This window comes from Hemiscyllium ocellatum, chromosome 14 (assembly GCF_020745735.1).
Source record: "Hemiscyllium ocellatum isolate sHemOce1 chromosome 14, sHemOce1.pat.X.cur, whole genome shotgun sequence".
Lineage (NCBI taxonomy): Eukaryota > Metazoa > Chordata > Chondrichthyes > Orectolobiformes > Hemiscylliidae > Hemiscyllium > Hemiscyllium ocellatum.
Genome location: NC_083414.1, coordinates 76,370,916 through 76,392,379, shown reverse-complemented (window position 1 = coordinate 76,392,379; position 21,464 = coordinate 76,370,916). Strand labels below are relative to the sequence as shown.

At 39.3% G+C, this 21,464-nt stretch overlaps 1 pseudogene; it reads left to right on the top strand.

The window, feature by feature from the left end:
- The window catches only part of LOC132822042 (cyclic AMP-responsive element-binding protein 1-like), an 89,538-nt pseudogene extending 68,439 nt beyond the window's left edge, over nt 1-21,099 (top strand).
- Nucleotides 21,100-21,464: the final 365 nt, after the last annotated feature.

The window sequence follows — 21,464 nt, the reverse complement described above, 5'->3', positions numbered from 1 at the left end:
CCGTGATTCTGTGGGCATCATGGCGAGGGTGAGGTGGATCATCCACTCAACACGTCTGGCGGATTATCTTGCTAGAACTACATCCTTATCTTTTACACTGATGTACAGGACTGTTCCATTATTTATTATTGGGATAATAGTGGAGTCCTCTCCTTCATGTAACTGTTCAACCATCCATCACCATTATGGCTGGATGTGACAGTACTGTTGGTTTGTTGGTGTTGGCATCATTACACCCTCTCTATCAGATGTTAGTTTTGTTGTTTGGAATGCAAGCAATCAATTATGATAGCTTTAACAGGTTGTTATAAGGTTTAGGTACACACGATTAGGATACTGGCACTTTCACCTATACATCACTGAACCATAGATTAACTTGTTTGGAATGGTAGACTGAGGGATTAACTCAGGAAAAACGATACAGATTGTGCTTGAATTTAATTCTGCTTCTGCTGCTGCTGTGGTCGACAGAACCCCATCAATGCCAGGAATACTGTATTTAAGAAAGTTTGGAGAGTTGGAAATTACTTGCAGATGTGTTTTGACTTGGAAATGAATTGAGTGCAATGAAGGATGAGTGATGAAGGAGGACTGAAAGAGTCATAGACTCTTAGAATCATACAATAAGCAAACAGACATTTTGGCCCAACTTGTCCATGCACCCCTGGTTTTCTAAACTGAATGATTACTATCTTTCTGCTTTTGGCACAGACCCCTCCAAACCTTTTCTATTCATGTCCACATCCAATTGTCTTTCATATGTTGTAATTGTACTCCCCAATGCCACTTCCTCTCACAGCTCGCTACATATACACACTACCCTCTGTGAGAAACAACTGTCCCTGAGATCTCTTTTAAATCCTCTCTGGTTCTGGACATACACACCTATCCATGCCTCTCATGATGTAATGAAGGTCACTTCTCAGCCTCCAACGCAAAAGGAACAAAATCCCAGCCTACCCGTATATCTCAAAATCTCCTATCTCCGTCACATATTTTAAATATTTTTGTCTCCTTCCCAGTTTATAACATCCTTCCAATTGCAGGGCAACAAGAATTGCACTCAATGCCTCAAATATGGCCTTGCCATTCTTTTATAGAGGCACAACATGATGTACAAATTCCTATGATCAATGCTCTTACGGATGGAAGACAGATTGCCTTATGTCTTATTCTCTGCCCTGTCAATATGCGACTCCACCTTTCACGGACCTATGTACCTGGATCCTGGATCTCTGTTTGACAACACTCCCAGCGCGGTACCATTTTCTGAATAAATCCTACACGCATTTGCCAAAAAAAATGCAACATATCGTATTTATCTGCATGGAGCTCCATCAGCCAATCCTCAGCCCACTTGTCAAGTAGATCAAGATATCTTTGTGCTGTAAGATAGCCTTCTTCACTGTTCACCTGAACTCCAAGTTTGGGAGTTTCATCTCCAAATTACTATTCACGGTCCCAGTGTTCTCATCCAAACAATTTACAAAAACAATGAACAACAGCAGCCTTGTCCTTGTGGGACAACACTGGACACAGGCCTCCAATTGGAACAGCAAATCTCTCCCAGCACCCTCTGTCTCCTACTGTCAAGCCAGTCTTGCATCTAATTGGATAGCTCACCCTGATTTCCTGTGATCTAACCTAATTAAACAAACTACCTTGTGGAACCTTGTTGGGCCTCACTAAGGTCAACGTAGACAACATATGCTGCTTTACATTCGTCTATCATCCTAATAACCTCTTTAAAACCTGCAATCTCGTTTGTGAGACATGGATTCCCAGACATAACGCCGTGCTGAATATCCCCAATCAGTCCTTGCCTTTCCAAATGCATGTAAATTATGCCTCTCAAAATCTCCTACAAACACTTATCCACTCTTGACATTAAACTCACTGATCTGTACTTCCCTGGGTTTTCCTTGCAGCCAAATTACAAATAATGTTACGACATTAGCTGTCTTCCTGTCCTCCAGGACCTCAACCATGGCTGTCAATGATGCAGATAAGAAAGTCAAGAGAACTGCAGAGTTTGTAAGACAGAAATGTGCTGGAAAAGCTCTGCAGGTCTGGCAGCATCTGTGCAGAGGAATCCAAGTTAATGTGTTACAACACAGGGAACACCCCCGCCCCCACCCTGCGCTAATTTAAACTTGCAACACAGAAAAGATTTAACTTGTGCTGTAATCTGTAAAAATTCAGAAGGCCAACAACCATCCTAAAGGTCAATATTTAAAGTAAAAGTTAACAACTTTTTAATAAAAGGCTAACAGAGAATAATTAACTAACAACTATTTGCAACTCCTTTCTCTGACGTATCTTGTACTTTCTCTTCTACAATACTGGTCCAATCACCGCCCCCCCACCCCCACCCCAATTAAGATATACCAAAACATTCAAATTTCAGAACCAGCCAGCTGTCGAATCTTCTCTTTGTATCTTCCTCTGCCTTTTCTTCTTCTGAGAGTTTCTGTTTCACAGGTCAATGATAAATAAAGGCTATTCTCCGGGCAGTCTGCAGATGGTGGTGTCGTGAAAGTTCTCCCCTAAGTGATCTTTTTTTTTCTGCTTTCTACCCCAAAGCATCGAATATTTTCATTTTTTTATAATATTGCCAAATGCCAATTTTAAACTCGATTGTAGTTTAGCTTCTTGGAAATAATTTAAATGGATTGATCAGATTTGATTTTTTTTTTGTCTCATAACAACCCAGGCACTGCCAGCTGCTGAACCAAATCTTACATTGTAAATTTTCCAGAACTCACTCTGCATGTAAATCCTTCAACTATCTTAAAGGTACAGTATCATGTATACGTTCATAACACCTTCTCTCTCAAAAAAGAACCATCATAATGAAAACACGACCTCATTTGTTTTTCTATTCTGTAAACACATTACCATAACATACAGATAACTGAAATATAAGTCAACCTTAACTCCTTCCCATTTACCGATATTTTACATCAGATAAATACAAATCTCGTCTAAACTTTATCAGTTAAATCGGTGAGAACGCATTTGTGATTATATTCTTACTACACGCTACATGTACGATTTTTAAATTAAAAATCCATAACATAAGACTCCAGTGAAATACTCTTTAAAGCATTCAAAGAATGTAAGCAGATTGGAATCCGGGTACACAACTGTCTCCAACACGCTGTTTGTGAATGCACATTAAAATGTTATAAGGCTAGTACCAAACTCAACAGTTCTTTCTCAAACGTAGAATATTTTCTCTGAATGGATGTGGAGTTTCTTTGAAAAGTATGATCCCATCTCATTGTCCTGTAGCAGGACAGCTGCAACTCCTATGTCACTCGCGTCGATGGCAACTTTGAAAGGTTTTCAAGCGTTTGATGGAGCTGAAACTGGTTTGGTGTTCAATATTTCTTTTTAATGTTCGAATGCCTCCTGGAATTGTTCTGTCAACCAAAACTTTGTGTTCTTCTTCAGCAAGTCGACTAATGGTGCCACTACACTGCTGAAATTTGGAACAGACGTCCGATAGAATCCGCTGACTCCTAAGGAGTGAAACACCTTTTTTTTCAAGGTTGGTCGTGGAAATTTCTCGGTTGCATTTCTCTTTGCGTTCCATGGGATCAACCTTACATGACCGATATTTTGTCCCTAGAACATTACGTCTGCATTCATGCATTCTGTTTTGTTCAGTTTTATCACCAGTTTTGTTTCTCGTATTCGTTCAAAAATCTCTGCCAACTGTACCAAGTGTTGCACCAGGACTTAGTAAAGATCACTACATCGTCCAAACGGACTGCACAGTTTATTAATCAGGCCACAACTCTGTTCATGAGTCTTTGGAATGTGTTGGGTGTATTCGTCGTTCCAAAGGGCATCACTTTGAATTGATACATACCATGTGGCATTACAATTCAGAAATTTCTTTCTCTGTCTCTGATAAATGTACCTGCCAGAAACCACACATAGAGTCCCAAGTACGTGATGTAACTGACTTGTCCAACTTTCTCAATACAGTCCTCCAATATCGGTATTGGATATAAGTCTGATTTTGTAACAGTGTCGATATTTTAATAATCCAAGCAAAATCATTGAGTCCCATCCGGTTTGGGAACTAAGATAATCAGCGAGCTCCACTCGCTCGAGCTTGTTTTGCTGATGTCCTTATTGAGCATAGCCTCCACCTCCTTCTGGACCTGTCTGGCTTTGAGAAGATTATGCCGATATGGATTGTTTTATCTGAACAGCATTCTCTACATCTACTTCATGTATAATAGCATTTCTCCCCTCGATATGATTCTAACATATGTCCTCATATTGCAATAACAAACCTTTCAACTGTGTTCTTTGCTCCTGAGACAGATAGTTTACTAACCTGTCCCACTGCTCAAAGACTTCTACATTTTTGACATATTTTGAGGCACATCAAAATCCACAACATTTGGATTTGATTCCTCACTCTGTGGGGCAGTAACTAACACCTGTTTTTCCAATTTGTTCTCTCCTCTACTTTTCAGGAGGGGACCTACACTCTCATGTATAAGTCAAATGAAGGGGTCTTCGAATGTGGGAATTGGCAACAGAGGTGCTAGTTTCATTACTGCCTGTGGCCTGTGACATGAATGACATGTATGCCAAACGTTAACCACATCTTTGTGCATTCCAGGTCAATAAAAATGATTTGTCCCTTAGCCCGAGTCTTTCGTACCCCTAGGTGACCTCCTACAGGTCGTTCTTATGCTACCTGTAAAACTTGCTGTCTCTACGCTACCAGCAACACAATCTGGTGCACCTCAGCACACTTCTCCTCTGCACTAACCTGATGTAGTTTCCATTTCTGTCTTAAGATCTATCTTTCAGATAATAACCCTCATCAATATTCTCTGCCTCCTTTTCAGAGTACACATGCACATATATATCCTTTATCGTCTTGTCTGTCTGTTGCAATTCCCTTAGCCTTTCAGGCCAAAACATCTCTGTCTGACCTACTGCCTGTTCAGGTTTTCCCTACACCATTACGGCAAACAGGGTGTCCGTTAACTGAACCTCAACTCCTTCATCTTTGTCTATAGTTTGTCCTTCGTGCTGTCACTTATAATAGTGGGATATGGTTGCTGCGCAGCCTGGGAAAATACCAGGATATTTCCGATTGAACGCTTCAGTTTCTTGGTCTGCCTTGGGGTTCTCCACATCAAGCAATTTCACTCCCAACTTGGACCCTGTTAAATCCTTCCCAAGAACAAACTGGATTCCTGGATCTGACAGTCTGCTAATCATTCCCACTATAACTTCCCCAGTCTTGAGTAGGCACTCCAACCTGATCTTACATAGGGAAATGCTAAATTTCTGTCCATCTTTCCCATAAATTAATACACTCTGGGGTAACAGATCAGAAAGACTGCAAATTCGTTCATTAGCGACTGGTTAGTTCATGTACCTCTCAAAAATATAACTACTTGCCTTTCTACCGCTGTTATTTCTGAGTAAACTTTACTCACAGAGGTGAATTGTTTATTGAGATCAGATACTAACTCCATACCAAGCCTCTGCCTAGGCTGTGCACTTTCCTGCAGCTTTTCAGTTCTTGTTGGGGTTTCCTTTAACTGGCTTAGCTTCTTTTACCACATCTTTTCCCACAGTCTCTTTCTTAACAATCAGCACTGTGACAATACATATCCCTCCTTATGTCAGTGAAAATACATTTTCCCAATGCCCTTCTGAAACCACCGGCACTGTAATTTTCTGTGCCCCACTCTATTACAGTGAAAACACCTGAGGCCTTTCACCTCCTTTCCACTCTCTTGGGCGACTTCTTTAACCTGTGGTAAACTCATATGTTCTACTCTTTCTTTTATAGTGTAGCATCTCCCTTTCTGCCAAATTCTATCCCTCACAGGACGAAAGTATGGCTGGAAGTTTGTCTAATGCAGCAAAATGTATTCATCTGCTAATTCTGCGGCCATTCTCAATTTCTGGACTTTCTTTTCCTCCACGTGAATTATTATCATCTCTGGAAGTGAGGTTTTAAACTCCTTCAGCAGAATAATCTCCCTTAGAGCCTCAAGGTCTTATCTATCTTTAAAGCCTGCACCTATCTATCAAAATGTCTATGTTTAATTCTTTCGAACTCAACATAAGGCTGACCTGGTTCCTTCTTTATGTTTCTGAACTGCTATCTATATACTTCCAGTACCAATTCGTAAGCACATAAAATGCGTTGTTTCACGTCTTCGTAATCTCTTAACACCTCATCTGACAGCGCAGCAAATACCTCACTAGACTTGCCTACTAGCTTAGTCTGAACTAGCATTACTCATAAATCCTTGCACTACTCTATCTGTCTAGCCAATTTTTCAAATTAAATAAAGAAGGCTTCAACACATTTCTCATCAAAATGTGGCAGAGTTTTGACATAGTTGTATATTTCACGAATATCCCTTTTAAGCTCCATCCTATTCACTTCACTTTGCTGACTAAATCGCAACTTCTCAAGTTCAAATTCGCTCTCTCTTGATAAGAACCTTCTCCTCTCTTTTTTATTCTTCTCCTTCTCTTCCCTCTTGCTTTCTCTTTCTTCTCTCTCTTTCTCTCTCCCTTTGTTTATCTTTAAACTGCATTTTCTTAAATTGTAATTCAAGTTTTTTTTTTCTAAATCTCCTGCACTTGTCTGTTTCTCTGACACACCTTAGTGTTTGAGTAATTTCCTGACAATTTCAGCTTTACTATTATTCTTGGTTAAACCCAAATCTAAATTCTTTGCTAATTCTAGACGTTTGGGCTTTATCTTTCCTTCTAAACGCCCTCGGCAAATGTAAGGATCATCTTCAAATCCCAGAACCTCTTTAACGTTTTTAAAGAGCCATTTCTCTCACTTTAAATTTAACCAACCACAATTGACCGAAATTAAACCAAGTGTCTCGCCGACTTTTTATTTAAAGCTCTCGTACAATAACGTGTAAATGATTGAATATACTGTGCATTTTCATACCCCAAACCTATTTAACTCTGCCCAAATATCAGACTGGATCTGTCTAAACTTGCTCAAATCGCAGACAAAAGGCCCCAAACTGTTATGACACTGGGTAAACCCCTCTCCTTATCTGAACCAGCCACAGAGAAAAAAAGTTCACCTCATGCTGGAATCTGTTAAATTTCGAAAGGCAAAGATTCATTTACAGAGATCACTATTTAAAGTAAAATTAACAATTTTGTTACTTAAGTTCAACAGAGATTATTAAAATCAACAACTATTTAGAACTCATTTCGTTAAACCTATTTTTTACTTCCCATTCTACAATACTGTTCTGATAAAACAAAACACCATGATTACGATTTTAAAAGAATATAATCACATTTCAAAACCAGTCAGCTTTGTCAATTCTCCTTTGTAGTTTTTCTCTGTAGATTTTTATCTCGGTTGGCTTCGATGTTCTGCTGTGCAAACGTCTTACAACAGGTAGTTTTCAGAAAGCTCTTCAGCTAGCAATCTATCTTTGTGGATGCCCTTGGCAGTTCTCTCCCTAAATGTTCAAACTGTCCGATTTTACACTTCAAAACATTGGATTATTTCATTGACTTTGTTGTCATCGAATACATTATATTTCAAACTCCATTGGATTTCAGAGTATTGGGGCATAGTTAAACTGACTGGCCGGATGTGAATTTGTTTTTGTACCATGGCAACTCAGACTCACGATTTGTTTCACAGTCAAATGTTATATTTCAACGTTTTCAGAACCTCTACACCTTCATAACAATATCGTTTGTCAGCCCTACATAGTTATCCATAAATTTGATCACCTAATTTCACATGATAGTCTTTTCTGTTCAAATAAATACCCATTTTCTCTCATCCTTCCTTTGTCTAAATCCTTCTTTCCAGTTATGATTCCAATTACTAACAATGTTGCTGGTATTCTTCGACAAAGTAATACATTGTGTGTGTTTAGTCAATAATCCTCTGCAATTGAACTGAGATGAAAGAATGAGATGCAATCACATTCCCACATGAAGAAGTAAATATACAACTTTTCCGAGCTTTCTGATATTAACAAAAAATGCAAAAATCACCTTTGTTCAGGATTGGGAAAGTGAACAAATGACGTTCACGAACAGAACATGAGTAATTCAATTAAAATTTACTGGGATCATTGAATGACCAAATCTTTAGTTTTCTCCTGAACATTTTAATTCAGCTTTGTTTCAAGTTTGTGTTGCGCATGTTTTTATCAATATGTGAATATCATCGGTGACGAAACCAGAAATTGCTGGAAATGCTCAGTATTTCTGAAAGTATCTGTTGTGAGAAAGCAGATTCAACATAGAGTAACAGAATGGGTCTAAGTTGTTTATTTCTTGCCAATAGTGTTCAGCGATATGCCGGTTATGTGCATTAGTCAGGGGCAAATGAAGAGTAATCGAGTAGGGGAATGGGTCAGAGTGCGTTACACTTCGGAGGGTCAGCGTGGACATGCTGTGTGAAATGGCCTATTTTCCCACCCCAATGATTCTATGATTCTATGAATTCTTCATACAAAGGGCGATTGTTGCGAGGATCAGGGATGTCTCCGAGCATGTTCAGAGCACACTGAAGTGGGAGGGTGAACAGCTAGCTGTCGTGGTACACATTGATATGAATGACATCTGTAAGAGGAGTGAAAGGTCCAGCAAAGAATGTTTAGGAAGCGAGGCCTGAGTTTAAAAGCAGGATCTCCATGGTTGTGTGGGAAATAGAGCACACTGACTTCTATAATTTCAGTCCGAGTCAAGATCTGATGCAGCAGTATCGTTCATTATACTCTTGCAAGAGTGGTGCCTATAAGATAGGCACTCCGAGTTTAACAAGTTCACAACTTTTTATCCAATTCATTCCTCTTTTACTCCTCCAACACTTATTCCATTCCTTCTCCCCGATTACATTGCCCACTTCTCTAAACATGGCTGTTTATCTCTTGTCTCATCTGGCCTTGCTCGTGACAAAAATGCATGTCCTGCTTGGCTGTTTCACCACATCCCTCTGTGGTCTATTGTGATATATCCTCCTTGACTGCCATCTGCTTCCTTGCTCGATAAAGCAACATTTCCATCCATTCTTTGCCCATACTGAGCCTTATGACCTCTCCATTGTGTCTTTTTTGTTTTTGCAGAAGCTGGAAACAGATGCTTATAACTGTTCATACAAGCATATATCGCTTAACCCCTCTTCCTCTTTCATGATTCAGCCTTGTGAGCGTTGCAGATAACAACATTTATAATTACTCCTCACAATTCCCCCTTTTTATTTTACATGCAAATTGTAGTTTCTATAATTTTTTTCCTTTAAGCATCGCCCCCAAAAATCACAAGAATCATTCACGAGACTTCATCCATCTTGGTCTCACTCATCCCCTCATTATTTAATAGAAAAACGACGTTCTGCCTGATTCCCTTTTAAGGTCATCTGGTTCATTAAGGCTGTCTTAATCAGTCTTTGGGCGAGTCCTTGTATACAGTGCAACAGCCAATGGCTACAAATACCACGGCTACTACTATCAGGGACGTAAGGATGGAAACCACCACCCCCTTCCATTTTCCAAACCATGATTCAAGCCATCCCGTGAGAGATATGTCTTCTCCTGAATTATCAGCCAGTTCCTCTGCTAAGGTAGTAAATCCTCTTAAGGCCCGAATAATTGAACCATCAGGTGCAGTGTTATCAGGAATGAAGTACAACAGCTTCCTCATAACATCACACACACACACCCCTTTTCCACTAGAATCATATCAAGGGCCATTCTGTTTTTCCATGCCATCCTACTTGTCGCATCAAGCTGTTCTGATATTCCGTTAACAGCATCTCTTGTATAATTTATAAATCGCTATTGATAATAGAAAATGTAAATTATCCAATCTACACTTTTATCAACTGTTATCCACCAAACTGCAGCAATCTGGTTGCAAGCCTTGAAAATCAGGTACTCCCCCCCCCCCCCCCCCCGCCTCCCCGGACTCCTATAGAATTGAGATAAATCCTGTCATCGAAAGAAGAATCTAAGAGTGATCTCTTACTCCTTCTCTTTTACCCTAGTATCTTTTCCTTCTCAAATGCCAGGGTAAATGGAATTGCCAATGTACAATTGCACTTATCCCTCTCCAATCTGGAGGCAGGGTGGGTCTCAATATCTTGCCTCCACAGTGCCATCACAGATCCACTCGGGGGACCTTTAGTGCTGACTAGTTCCCTCCCTTGTCTGTATCGGTGATATTATTAATCTCTTTACATAATTTCAGCTTCCCCAAATCTCTAGACCAATTTGTACCTCGTCTATGCACATACGATGTGTGATTTCTGACTGCGGCTGAAGACTTGGTGAGGGGCGGGGGAGGCTGTTAAGTCTTTCATCTCCAATGGAGGGAACATTAGTGATAGGGAGGTACAATTCCTATCATTCCACGCAGTCTTATCCTGATGCAGGGCTATCATACATTTCATGCCCCTCCTGTCTCGCTTCCACCCGAGTGGAAAGGGAATCTCCTGGGCCATTGGCCGACCGGAGGCAAATGCAGTGCAATTGCTTTTGTCCAAACTTTTTACAGTATACTTTACCCATTCAACCCAGGCATTTGCATCCCTGTGTCCAGTTTATATTTCGATGGCCGGTTTCAAGTCCTTTACCTCAATAATTTTTAATACTTTAGGGTCATAGGGAGGGGTGTAAGGTTGTATCTTACTATCCAGTAGTTCTGCCCGTTTTCCCTTTCCTAGGCTAATTCAAAAACAACAGCCTAAGAAGTCATTCCCGTTTGATATCATTTCTATCCCAATTGATCCATTTGATTGTACCTGATAGGTGCCATACACACACACCCACACCCCCATGATTTCCTTCGTGCCATGTGGTTTTCTTTATCGTTAGATATATTGGATTACACTCTTTATCTGTACAATCGAGAGCTGATCGGAAGGGGGCCCGGTATACTATGACGAGACAATTATACTAAGTACCATCCCCAAGGCCATCCCCATAGGACTTATGATATCTCTCTGAACTGTGGTACTGTCTTTGATTATCTACATCCCCACAATTTACTAAGCTGCATGCATCAGCGTCTATTACATGTGGATTATCAGACTCAGGAACCATTAATAACACGTATGAAAATGATGTTTGACAAAATTCCAATACTAAGAGAGCAAGTATCATAACTCGAAGCTTCCCCAGCATTCTAAAAATCATGCTGAAGCACCACAAGACTTAATATACAATCCTACAGAAATAATCCCCACGCTCGCATCACCACTGCATAATTAGTTACTCAAAGTCTCTTTAGCCTGAGTTTCAGCGGGTCTTGCGTTGATTCGGCTGTCCAGACTTCTTCCTCAATTGGAGATTCCACTGGCCCTATGATTCGAGTGTAGTGAGTCCAGCCTTTCTCCACTGACCTTATTGCCGTTTTGGTAGTCAAAAGAGCCTGGTACGGCCCTTCCCAATCCGACTGCAATTTAGTCTCTGTCCATGATATTACTAAGACCCAATCTCCCGGCTGGATGGGATGAACAGCGAATTCAAGGGGCAGAGTCTGTGCCAATAAACTCTGTTTCCAGAGGAAAGACAAAGAGGACGACAAACCCAGTATATACTTATTTAAGAACAAATCTTTAGTTTCTGGGTTTGGCAGTGGCCAGAGGATATTCCTCCACACATCCGGATAAATGATCAACTATTACTAACATATATCTCAGTCTTCCCACTCGGGGTAACTCGGTATAATCTACCTGGATGCTCTGGAATGGTTTTAGCCCAAGTTCTCTCCCTCCTGTGACTTGTTTCCTTAACACTTTCTTGTTTACTTTTTTACGTGAAATGCATCCCTCACATATCTGTTTTGCTATCATATTTATCCAGTTGCATCCATATTTTCTTCAGACTAAATCACACATTGCTTGCACACACTAATTGCTCCCCTGATGTAAGACAGCCATCATTTCTCTCATCATCATTTTGTTTAACATTTCCCTTCCATCAGGTAACATCCAATGTCCCTCTGCTGTTTTTACACCCCCTAAATCTTTCAATTCTTTTTCCTCTCTTTCAGTGAATATTGGAGCTTTCCAAAGACCTGGGACAGTAGGTATTAGGGAATAAATCACCGCTTCTTGTGGGTTCAGGGCAGCCTCGTTAGTTTCCTCATCGGCCAGTAATGTAGCTTTCCATTCTTTAATTAAAAATCAATTAATGCAGTCATGTTTTAAATTAACCGTGAATCAATATTGCAGGTCACTGAGAATGTGTGAAGGGATCCTGCCCACTATTATTGATTCAGGCTAACACTATCGATTTATTATAAATATCAATTATTAATTGTGTATATTATATAAATAAAATAATCATTATCTGTAATTCAGGATGGAAACGCAACAAGTGACCAAAACATTTTTTTAAAAACTGTAATTGCTCAATTCTGTCTGTTTACCAGTCACTTGTGACTTCTCATTCTGTTTCTGTAATTTTTTTGCACGAGCACATTCATTTTTAAGAACCTCAACAGATTTCACAGCACCATTTGCTGTTAAATCAATCCCAAAAATTTGTGGCAGTATTTTGTCATGAGTGCGAAACTGATTCTTCGTGCCTCTCATCACAAAACTGTCGCCATAATCCAATTAACTCTTTCGTTCCTCCTCCCTTGGGCTTAAAATTTAAGGATGAATTTGCTGCCCCCGTATCAACTAGGAAAACGAGGTCCTTATTATAAAGTCGCACCTTTAAAGTTATCAAGTGTTCCTGGTGGGCCCCAGGGGGCAGGTACCTCTGACACCCCTATTCTTCATCGAAATTCATAAAAAATATCGCCCTCTCTTCCCTTTTCAGATCCGGACACTCCTGCTTAAAGTGATCACAGTAATAACATCCCGCCTGTGGGGATTTCCACCTCGATCCCGGTCCCTGTCCATCAAACCACTTTACATCTCCTCTGTTTATTTTCAACATGCTGCCCACCACCATTCCGGTTTCTTTCTCCTTTTAGTTTCGACCTTTTTTTATTAACTCATCAACCGTGGCTCCCATTATTTTTGCCTTTTGTTTCTGCTTCTTATGTTAATTGCCAGATGTTTGTTTGCTCCCTATAACTTCAAATACCAATTCATCAATTTATGCTTGTCTAACTTTAAAGCCTGTTCCTAACGATACATTTTGGAACCTTACTTATAAATATATATTTATATATTATAAATTCATTTATCCAGTATTTAATACTTAAAATGTAAAATGCATACAGTTCCCAACTTTGAAATCCACTACAATTACCTGGTTTTATTCCCTTAATTTAATCATAAAATTAGTTTTCTTAAGTAGTCTTAACCAGTCATTGCTCAATTACAATGCCATAATAATCGGAGAAATAATCGGAGGTGTCTTCAAAGGATTTGTCTATTCAAGTTTTAAAAAAATCTTCTAATGCATGAATAATGGCAGAATCCAAGGACACAGATGTTAACCATTGGATTTTTAAAATTACACTCTAATGTTGAACTGAAACTTCAATTGTCCTCCATAAATCACTGATATGTAAGGATAAAAGAGATTAGTTAGAAACTGATAGTGAGATAGTCATGACCTGTAAAGGAACAGGAGGTAACATTTTATTTCATAATCACTGTAATATCCTTAATCTTAAAATAAATCATGTTAAGTTTCCATAATAGAAATCAGATTCAAAACAGTCTCGGATCTCAAGCCCCAGGGAACAAAGCACAAACACTCGGTCACCAACAAACAAATGTACATTCAAACCAAATCACAAAGTGTTAAACTTTCTATCAGCTGTACAGAAATTGGGGTTAGAGACCCTGGGTGTGGTTGGGGTTAGAGTCTCCTATATTTGACTAGATTAATCAATTGGCAAGGGGAGCCTCAAGGAATGATTCATCGAACGTATGAGGGATTGTTTCTTCGAGTAACATCTTGAGGAACAAAACAGAGAACTGGCTTTGCTATAATATAATGAAGAAGGAGTGATAAATCATACTGTAGTACAAGATCACCTTAGAAAGAGTGACCACAAAATGCTGCAGTTTTACATTCAGACTGAAACAGTGAAGAAAGAGTCACAGATGTGAGGTGTAGTTTTGGACAATGATAATTTTACTGTCCTGAGGAAGGGCTTGGCCTGAGTGGACTTGGCAAAACACAATAAAGGGCAGGACAGATGAAGAACAGTGGCAACTACTTCGGGAGGTAGTCCAAACTCCTTAATTGAAGTGTAATTCTGAGTGGAAGAGGAATTTTAAAAAAGGTGAAAAGTGATCCATGATTTAACAAGTGAGTCAATGCTAACATGAAGGTGGCATTATCACCGACTGCTGATCCAGATAATGTTCTGGGGACTCAGGTTCAAATGCTGCCATGGCAAATGGTGAAATTTAAATTCAATATGAACCTGGAATTAAGAGTCTATTGATGATAGTGAATCTATGCTCATTGTTTGAAACATCCATATGTTTCATGAATGTCCTTTAGGACTGGAAACCGCCATCCATACCTGATCTGATCTACATGTGACTTCAAACACACACAAATTTGCATGACGCTTAACTGTCCTCTGGGCAATTAGGGAAGGACAATGAGTGCTGTCTAACCAGCGACGCCATCTTCCTGTGAATAGAATATAGAAAAACGCTTTAATTGTTCGCAAACTTTTGCTAAAAACAAAATCAAAATGTCTAAGAAGGAAAATGCATCGAAAACATAAGAATTGATAAAGAACACTTCTTCGAGTAGGCAAAAAGTAAAAGAATGCTGAACGCAAATATTGACCTTTTAGAGGATGAAAACGGCGGGGTTGTAATGGGAAACTCAGAAGTGGCAGAGGTAAAGCCAACACTTCATGCTTTCACAGTGGAAGATAATTTCTTCCCAAAATTTATGACAACTGCAAAGGATCTTGCTGGAAGTACGATGCTGAGGGAAAAAGGTATTAAATACATTGATGGGATTAGAGGGAGGTCAGGCTCTCGGCCTCCACTCTATTATATTAAAGGAGGGAACAACAGAGGTACCTAATGTGTTAGTTATGATATTCAAAAAATCCCTTGATTCTAGAACTGTGCTGAACTATTAGAAAATTAATAATGTGACGCTCGTATTCAAAACAAGAGATAGGAAAAAATGAAAAATTTTAGACCAGTGAGCTTTAACTCTGTAGTGGGGAAGTTTCTTCAGTCAACCATAAAGTAGGAAATAACTGAACATTTGGAAAAACAAAGGTCAGTTCACCACTGTCAGCATGGTTTCATGATGGGCAGCTTGTGCTTGATATACCTGCTGGAGTTCTTTGAGAATGTAACAAGCAATGTGGATAATTGAGATACAGCAACTGCTGTACATCTAAACTTCAGAAGGCATTTGACAAGGTGCTGCATGAAGGACTGATCTAGCAGATTAGATCCCAGGGGGTTACAGGTAGAATATTGAATTGTATAAAAGATTGGCTTACTGACAGAAAGCTAAGCATCAGGATAACTGGTCTTTCTCTGATGAAACTAAAACTAGTGAGGTGCTACAGGTTTCAGTTCTCAGACCTCAACTGTTTACAATCAATCCAAATGACTTGGAAGGAGAGACAGAGTACAACAACTAAATTTACAGATGGTACTAAACTAGGTGGCAAACAGGCTGTATAACGGAAATAAAGAGTTTACGGATGAATATTGGAAATTGGGGCAGATTGTTATATCTGGCAGATGGTGTTTAATGTGGATAATCCTTCTGCCACTCCTAATTTCCATGTTCTTGTGTTGCTCCATCTGCAGTTCTTTGAGTTTTATTCATTGTTAGTGGATGGGGTAACAGGAGTTGAGGGGTTTGGCTAAGGGAGGTGTAGGTTTCTCTGAGTGTCCGGGAGAAGATATTAATGTGGAGAAAAGACTGCAGCCAGGCGTTGTTGATTCCCACAGCAGGCCTGGCACCCAGCTGGCCTACCCGGTTCTTTATTCCTGATGTTCAATTGCCTGGAGTAAACCACTTCAAAATGTTGCAGTCAGACAGACAGTCCGTAATTAACATGCCCATTTCATAATAAAGAGACAAATTACCATTCCGGTCAGAAGTAAATACTTGGCAATTCTTTAGAGATTTCAATGACTATTTTCTGCAACTTCAGTCTGGGAAGTGAGTGACTGGACTGCAAAACACTTTAGCTTGGTTGCAACTTTATAGTTTTGATTTTGAGTAAAGATATTACATTATCAACGCTGTTGGAAAGTGTCATACTATATATCTTATGAAAAATATTTTGAATTATTATAAAAGAATACAAACATTGAAAAGATTAGAAAAGGAAGATGTAAGCAGGCTATAAGACTTTAAACAGATCAGGGGAACAGGCAAATATTGCTATTTGGATCATAGCTGAGAAACTGTGTCTGTATTTGAGCATGTTGGAGAGTTGAATGAAAAAAAATGTATTATTTCAATGAACAGATTGCGAAACGGAGGCACGAGGAATAGGGAATCTGATCACAAAACAAACCTCTGCATCAATATCACATTTTTCAGAAGACAATATAAATGTTGAAATATTTAAAAAACAAATACATTTAGAAACAGGAACGTTTTTCTACAGTTTAGAGATTAGTGGTGAGACAGCTTTCACTTTGTAAGTGTGTCTCCTTTTTATTGAGCCTTCGTATAAGGGGAAAAGCCGCTCTCTGATCACCCTGTGCATACCCCTCATGCTGTTAAACACCTCCATCAGGTGCACCACTCAACCTTCTTTTCTTAAAATTAAAATCAAGCAAATCTAGCCTCTGTTCAGTTTGAGTACACTCTTGTCTTGACACTTCAGAAATGTATCACATTTATATGTGTTAAATTTCATCAGAGATTGATTTATCCACCTGAACAGTTGGTTTATATCCAGCTGTACCCTCACACATTCCTCCTCACTGTGAACCACCAGCTTATTGTTGTGTCATCCACAACATTATTTAGCATTCCCCCCAAACTCCATCCCTCCCATTCTCATCATCATCATTTATGAAGTTCACAACTTAACATTGATTTTCTTCCCGTTCTCTTGTTATTCCTATTTTGGTGAATTTACAGCATAATGCAGTTGAGGTTTTTTTTATGAGAGAGCCACAAAATTTATTTTGGACATGGAGCTGAATTCACCTTTTATACTATGCTCCCCTCTATGTTTTATTCAGAAGGCTTGTACGTAATTAATATTGGATTAAGTTTAGGTGGCTTTTGGGGTTTACCTGGACCTGGGTAATGTTCTTTGTATCATTCCTGCAATACTCAGAGCAGAAGGAACTTTCCATCTGTACGATGAACACAGATTCACAATTTTGTTTGAAAGAGCTCGAGTAATGAGGATAAAGATTCAATTAAATTCTACATTACGAATCGTGGCAGGAGATTAAATCATATCGTCAAGCCACTTTGAATTGGGAACAAATTATTAGACATGCACCCACTTTTCTTCATATTGTAAAAACAGTTTCACATAGTGTTCTTAGAGCAGCGTGGATCTTACAGCTGCTCCTGGAATTGCAGCCAGTTAAGTATTTGATGTAGTCTTTTTTGCAGTTGATATGACTATTATAGTTTATGATTTTCACATCATTTTTTCTATTTTGTTTCATTAACATACAAAAACGAAAAAAAAACAAATTCACAATTTTCATTCAAACGAACTTTTGTTTTAAAAGAGCTTTTTAAGGGTGGTTTGCAAAAAAAGAGAAAAGTCCATTTATGTTTTAAAAGGTTTCTTTTATTATACTGCAAATGTGTTTTTGCTTTGAAAAAATAATCAGGTCTTTTTAAAATAAGGAGTTGCACCTTCCTTCCAGGGAGTCCTACACATTTTCCATTCTGGAGATGTCTACTTTCTTCTCGGGATTTATTGAAGAGGAATATATTTATTGGTTTAATTAGCTAAATGGTTGATTTTGTTTAAGTTTTATATGTTGATATGCATATGTATATATTTTACCATTTTTAAGCGTTACTGTCTGTAGGTAATGAAAGATAACATATATATATAAGTTGTCAAAAACAATCCTGCTTTTAGGCATAATGATACTAAGCTGAAAATGTGTTGCTGGAAAAGTGCAGCAGGTCAGGCAGCATCCAGGGAACAGGAAATTCGACGTTTCGGGCATAAGCCCTTCATCCTCCATTCCTGATGAAGGGCTTATGCCCGAAACTTCGAATTTCCTGTTCCTTGGATCCTGCCTGACCTGCTGCGCTTTTCCAGCAACACATTTTCAGCTCTGATCTCCAGCATCTGCAGACCTCACCTTCTCTTCGATAATGTTACGAAGGCCATATAAAAGGTACAGAGAGAGATGGCTAAAAGATTTAGAGAACAAATTATCCAGCAAATCAGTTATATAGTTGAGTTAGGAAAGATAAGAATGTAGTTCAAATGTTTCCAGTGGCTATTCCTCTATCAAAATATTTTTTCAGCTTTTAGAGCAGCTGAAGGTGATTGTCTCTCTGAGGAAAACGGAGGAGTAATCAATTATTGGACAATTGGAATGATTCTTCTGTTCAGCAGCATTTGAGAAGAGTTAGTAGAATTATTGCTTCAGTGGAATTTTCTATCGGAGCATCAACAGGAGATTCTGGGCCAGTGAACATTAATTGAGGATGGTTTGTTGCTTTCTCTGTGTTAGGATTAAGAACATTTTGAAACATTTCAAGCACCTTGGTAAAGGTGAGATTGAGTAGCCAAACATTATTGTCGATAATGGCAGGAATTACATGTTTTAGGAAAAGATTAAAACAGTACAGAGTGAACTTAAGAGGTGAGGTAGAGTATTAAAAATAAAATCATTAAAGCAATATTTTCTTGTTTACTCCCAATACCAAACTCAACTGGGAAGGAACAAAGAGTTAAAGGAGAAAAATCAATGGCTGAAGAGCTATTGTGTTATTGCGGGATTTAGATTTTTGGGATATTGGAATCTAGTTTAGAATAAAAATGACCTATTCAGAAAAGATTAGTCTAATCTAAACTGGAAAGCAACGAATATCTTAGCAGGGAGATTTCGTAATTCTATGTAGGGAAACTTTATATTGATAGAGTTGACAAGGGGGATATTCCAAATAGAATTACAAATGGCAGGATGGTTAGAGAAGTTAATGATTGTGAGGACAGCACTTCAATTAGAAAAGAAAAACGAGAGAGTCAAGAGTATATAGTAAATCTGAAGCACAAAATTGAATTTATTTCAATGTAAGGGGTCTTACAGGGAAAGCTGATGAACTCAAGGCATGTTTAAGAACATGGGATTGAGACATAATATGTAGTACAGAAAGTTGGTTGAGAGATGTCCAAGTCGAGAGTGTAGTTCTGGAAAAGCACAGCAGGTCAGGCAGCATGTGTGTAACAGGAAAGTTAACGTTTTGGGGAAAAGCCGCTCATGGGGAATGGGCTGATGAAGGGCTTTTGCTTGAAACACCGAGTTTCCTGCTCCTCGGCTGCTGCCTGACTTGCTGTGCTTTTCCAACATCACACTCTTGAGTCTAATCTCCAGCATCTGCAGTCCTCACTTTCGCCTTAAAGATGTTCAAGACTGGCAATTCAATATTCCAGGTGTTAAGTATCATAGAAAGGTTAGAAACTGACATGCAGAGAGCAGGGAGGGGGAGGTCTGCAATTTTTGATTCAGGAATAGATTATTGCTGTGACTGGGGAAGATATTTCTGAAAAATTATCCAGTTAAAATATGCAAGTAGTATTATAAATAACAAAAAAAAGTTCACTTTGAACAGATTGCACTAAACGCTCATTTGTGACAAACTGTCCAGTGAAAATATATTGGTAGAAATTAAAAACAAGAAAGGAAAGAGCACGTTGATTGTATTGTACCATAAGTTCTCCAACAGTAAGAAAGAAATTGAGAAACAGGCATATAGGGAGATCTCGGATATATGTAAGCTTAATAAGGTTGTAATAATGGGGAATTTTAATTTTCTAAAAATCGATTGGGACTACTGCAGTGTTAACGGGTTGGATTGTGAAGAATTTGTCAAATGTGTCCACGAAAATTTTCTTCATCAATATGCAGATGATTCTAATAGAGAAAGAGCAAAACTAGGCCTTCTTTTGTGCAATAGGCAAATGACTGAAGTAAACGTGAGGGAATATTTTAGGTTTTGCAATCATAACTCTATTAGTTCCATAATATTAATTACTTTAATTCCTGGTGACTGTTTCGGGGCCTATAGTACAGCCCCTATAAAATCATCATACCCCTTCCTATTTATTAGCTCCATTCACAAATCCTCGCTGTTTGATCCTTCAGTTATTTGATTTCTGTTTCCTGCTGTGATACTCCCCTTAATCAGAAATGCAACCCCCCACCTTTCCACCATTCTCTGTCCTGCCTAAAGCTATACCCCGACACATTAAGCTGCCCTTCTTGTCCCTAGCTTAGCTATGTTTCTGGAGTGCCTGTTATATCCCATTCCCACATAGCTATCAATGCTCTGAGTTCTTCGGCCGTACCTGTCAGTCCTCTTGCAATGAAAGAAATGCAATTTAATAAAAACAGGCATTCTCGCTGCCTGTTGTGTTCCAGCCTGACCTGTCTTTTCACTTTACTGTTTCTGATTACTGTATCGCCTTCCAGTCTCGCACTTGCCTCCCTGCTCTTGAGGATCTCACCCCCTGCCAATCTTGTTTAAACCCTCCCTTGGAGCACCAGCAAACGTGCATGCCAGGATATTGGTTCCCCCCTCCAGTGCGTGTGCTACCTGTCCCTCTTGAACAGGTCAACTCTGTCACAGAAAAGACCCCAATGACCTAAAAATCTGAGTGCCTTCCCCCTGCACCAATTCTTTAGTTATGGATGTATCTGACACACTCTTCTATTCTTACTTTCATGAGCTCATGAAACAGGAAGTGCTCGGGGGATTACCACTTCGAGGTCTTGGTTTTTAACTTTTCTCCGAGCTCTCTGTATTCACTCTGGAGGACCTGATTCCTATAACTACGTGTATCATTTGTGATGCCAACGTGCACAATGACTTCTGGCTGCTCACCCTCCTCCTTGACAACGTTCTGCAGCCAAGCGGAGACTTCCTGAAACCTGGCACCTGGGACGTAGCTGAAAATGTGTAAGGGCTTATGCCTGAAACGTCGAATTTTCTGTTCCTCGGATGCTGCCTAACCTGCTGTGCTTTAACCAGCAACACATTTTCAGCTGTGATCTCCAGCATCTGCAGACCTCATTTTTTACCTGGGACGTAGCACAACTTGCTGGATTCCCGTTTGAGGCCCAAGAATCTCCGAAGTCTCTCCAACAATCGACTTTCCTATCTCTAAGATCCTGTTTAAATTTACCCTTTCCCGCTATGCTCCAAAACCAGTGGTCGTACCACCATTTGAGCTACCACTGCTTTCCCTTGAACGGTCGTTCCCTCCAACACTATCAGAAGTGGTATACTTGTTTTCGTGGGGACCGGCCTCAGGGGATAACTGCACTC